The sequence below is a fragment of the Phalangium opilio genome, unplaced genomic scaffold (assembly GCF_054372755.1).
Source record: "Phalangium opilio isolate 3A_F unplaced genomic scaffold, DU_Popi_V2 ptg000077l_1, whole genome shotgun sequence".
Taxonomy (NCBI): domain Eukaryota; kingdom Metazoa; phylum Arthropoda; class Arachnida; order Opiliones; family Phalangiidae; genus Phalangium; species Phalangium opilio.
Genome location: NW_028324185.1, coordinates 1,248,050 through 1,252,616, shown reverse-complemented (window position 1 = coordinate 1,252,616; position 4,567 = coordinate 1,248,050).

Here is a 4,567-nt window from a genome sequence, read left to right as displayed (position 1 = left end):
GTTGCGTAACAAAATTTTAAAAATAGACCCTCGTAATCTTATATTTAAATGAACATATTATTGCCAGTAAATTGTAAAGTTTTCTTTCAGCCCCTGCCCCTTTACATAACTAATATAACGAAGAACAAAATTATTTCGACATAAATGCTACAAGCAGTGCATATTTTCAACTTTGAAACATGCAATTTGAAGACTATTTTCGTACAACTACAAGCGTATTGTATCAACACGTGCCAGCTGCTAAGCTTCAACAGAAAGATAATTCATCATAGCTATTACCAGTATAATAAAAGGTTAAAACTACACAGCTAAAAAAAATGATCATCATTATAAAAAACAACACCACAAGACTTCGATAGACAGATCAAGAAATAAAATATTCAACTTCTATGCCGAAACAACAGACACTTTAGACTGGCGTGTTCAAAGAATGAGAGCGACTTTGGATTAAAAAAAGCAAAGATATCAAAGAAATAACCTTCGTATTGGTTGAGCGAGTGTCTATAGAACGTCAAGCTGTACCAAGGCTAAACAATACATGTCAATTATTTGGTTTCCCTGCATAATTATATAAAGGCTTGGCAAGCCTTGCCTTCAAGTTCATCAACACAATAGAAGTTCATAACAGCTATGAATTCGCTAAAAAAACTTTTTTGAACAAAAGTTGCTTCAACGTTATTAAAATTTAGAACAGCAATGGTTTGTTACTAAAATTATGTACTTTACCATGTTGGGAGTTAGGGCGCACTCCTGTAAGCCAAGCTTCTGGGCGAAACAGTTTTGAGGGAATAAGGGACTTGTCAGCATGCCTACCCTACAGGAACTGACTACCCCGCGTCCGCGGGTGGTGAAATACCCCAAATCCCCCCTCCTTCACCACTCGATTAAACCTCAAGTACTTTACTTGTTACTCTAAAATACCAACTGATTAACCTTGGACTTCAATTTTCATCAAAACGCCTTAAAGGTAATATACCATGATGGTATATTACATTGTTTAACGGACGTTTGCCAAACAAAACAAGGTCGAGGGAACCAGTAAAAAATGCTGCCAATTAATGACGTTAAGCAGTAATGCCATCTGAGTTCAATAGTAATAAATATAGAAAAACAAACTAAAATCAACTGGATTGGAGATGTCGCTACCAAACACAAGGCACCTCATTAGCTCTCTGAACTGAACTGCAGATTCTACATCAACAAAACAAAATCAAGCGCGATGGAACCAGTAAAAAAACTACAATTAATGACATTAACTACTAACGCCATCTGAGTTCAATAGTAATAAATATAGAAAAAAACCTAAAATCAACTGGATTGGAGATGTCACTAACAAAATTCAAGGCACCTCATTAACTCTCTGAATTAAACTTCAGATTATACAATAGCAAATCACTACCCTTTTAAAAAGCATCTTTGACTTTAAATATATTAGGAGTAATTTAACAAACTCCTCTTCCCTTTTTTATATTTTATTGTTATTGTTATTGTTGAAGGGGGTGACGCGTCGCCGCGTCGAGCACCGATACCAAGGGTATATTGTGCGCCCCGAGCTAGTTAGACTGGGAAGAGTCCTGTCGCCTCAACGAATCGGAGAATCCGATTGGCCGAGACAGTAGAGAACTGGTGAGGTTCCATAGTATGCATGTCAAAATGCTTAAACCTCATGGCCGCGAGCTAGTCTCAGCTACAGAGGATATGGGAGGAGGTTTTCTCTACCTCCCGGCAGAACCTACAGAGTGGGTCATCAACGATGCCCAATATGTGCAGGTGTCTATTCAGCCGGCAGTGTCCAGTGAGGAGACTGGTGACCAGCCTAATTTTGTTTTTGGTGAGGGCAAGCAGTTCCTTTGCCCTAGTGATAGAAGGACCCGGGACAAACTCCTTGGCTTGTCTCTGCCCACCCATGTCAAGCCAGAGCTGCAGTTGAAGTGAAGACACCCGGCAGTGAATCCTAAGGCGAATGATGCCATGGGGGATGGGAACCGCAGGCTCAGGTCCGAAGAACTTCGCCTCAGCCCCCCTTTTGGCATACATATCAGCCCTCTCATTGCTTAGGTATCCGCAGTGCCCTGGCACCCATAGCAATTGAACCTTATTGCGGGCAGCCAAAGAACCCAGCAAATCCAGACAGATGAGCACCAGTCTAGAATCGACCAGGCACTGATTTAGCGCCTTGAAGGCGGCGTGACTATCCAAATAAATCTGAATCGTCCGTCAGCGGTAGTTTTTCTTGTTGCAGAAATCCACGCATAAACAAATGGCCATGATTTCCGCTTGGAAAACGCTGGCAAAGTTGCCAAGGCTCTCGTAAAAACCAAACTTCTTGGTCAAGCAGTAGACCCCGGCACCAACTCCAGAGTCCGTCTTAGAGCCGTCCGTGAACCCGACGTGCTCCCCCCAGTTCCAAGGACTGGGGTAGTCTCCCAAACAGCGCAACTGGGAAAGTGCACGCTGAAGGGCTTGTCGAAGTGGTATGATATAACAGACTTATCTGAGACCATCACAAGTGATGGCTCAGTACTGCTATACTCACTGAAAAGCTTGGTGTGATTGAAGTCCCAGTGCTTGGGCTTCCAATAGCCGAGGTTGTTGAGCCTACAGGCTCCCATAATAGCTTCTTCCTCTATAAAGAGGTGAAGGGGAAGCATATTGAGAAGGATTTCAAGAGAAGCTGTGGGGGTTGTCCTCATGGACCCCGTGATACCGATGCACGCCAGCCTTTGAAACTTGCGTAGTTCATCTTGGGCTGTCTTAAGGCGAACCCTGGGCCACCAGACAAGAGCTCCATAGGAGACCACTGGCCTGATGATCCTAGTATAAATCCAGTTTACAGCACTAGGGCTTAAACCCCAGGACTTGCTGACTGAACTCCTTAAACGCCAAAATAGAATTTTGGCCTTCTTGATGCTCAGATCAAGATGGGATTTCCAAGTAAGCTTGGCATCAAAAGTCACGCCAAGGTACTTGCCCTCGGAGGACTTCTTTAAAACGTGTCCAAAGAAGGAAATATCGTTGAAGAAGTCATTGGTCCTTTTCCGGGTAAACGGTATAAGGACAGTCTTGTTGGGATTGACGGTTAGGTTAACTCCCCTACACCATTCCTCAACAACATGCAGGACAGATTTCATCAGTGCAGCGATAGTTGCAGGGAACCTCCCTGTAACAATCACTGCGATGTCATCCGCATAGCCAAAACAGTGACACCCCCCTCCCCGAGTCAACCCAGCAGCTCATCCACCACCAGGCACCGAAGAAGAGGGGAAAGAACCCCTCCCTGAGGACAGCCACGGTCGGTGGAGATCTCCAAAGATTCACCGAGAAGAGCCGCCGTCACCCTACGATACGTGAGCATGGATTTTATCCAACGACACAAAGTGTCGTCAATACCAAACCGCTCCGCAGCGCGAAGGATGACTTCACTAGAGACCCTATCGAAGGCTCCCTCAATATCAAGGAAGATGGCCAAAGACATCTCCTTGAACTCGATGACCCTGTCAAGGCAGTTCAAAATGCCATGGAACACCGTCTCTGTAGATTTGCCTTTCTGATAGGCAAACTGAAAAGTGGACAGGGGTGTATGGGAAAGAACACCATCCCGCAAATACCTGTCCACCAATTTCTCTAAAGTCTTTTGGAAGAAAGAGGTAAGACAGATAGGTCTAAATGCATTAGCCTCAAGATAGCTAGTCTTCCCAGGCATCTGGAATATGCGCCAGTGCAATGCAGGCTCTAAATATCCTGCACAGATAAGGGCCAATGGCGTCAATGCCTTCCTGGAGGAGGGCAGGAAAGACGCCATCTGGGCCAGGGGACTTATAGGGCTGAAACGAGTTTACAGCCCACTTAAGTCTAGAGTATGTAACTATCTTATTGGCGATGCCCCAGTCCGCCCTGTGTTCTCTCCGAAAGTGCACGGGGGGAGCGTCGGTGCCTGTGAGGTCAAAAGCCTTGGAGTCCGGAAAGTTTACCTTAAGCATATGCTTAAGGGTATCAGTCCCTGACTTAGTAAACTCACCTTCTGCCACCTTGATGGTGCTGAGCTGCTGAGTGTTATCATGAGCCAGGATCTTCATGATCTTGGCAGTAGCGGGGGCATCAGAGATGCTACCACAGAAGTCCCTCCAGGAGTTCCTCTTGGCCTCCCGGATGGCTTTATTATACTTATTGAGGGTCTGTCTATAAAAGGTCCAGTCCCAAGTCCTCTTAGCCCTATTAAAGAGTTTACGAGTGAGCTTGCGAAGCTTGTTAAGTTCCGTATTCCACCAAGGAAAGAGCTTCGGCCGGCGGGCAGGCTTCGCCGGACAGTTGTGGTGGTAGGAATTGATAATGGCTTGTTGCATACGATCAACTGCCAAATCAAATTCCAGCACCGAGGAAAGCTTTGGAGCATTACCTCTGAGTAGGAGGCAAAGTTCCTCCCTGTAGCCGGACCAGTCGGTCCGACGGGGGTTACGCAGTTCCGTCTTTACCGAAGTTGACTTGACCGCGACCGAGAAACAGATGTGCCTATGGTCTGAGAGAGATGGTTCATCAGACACATGCCAGTTAGATACCGACAGACTGA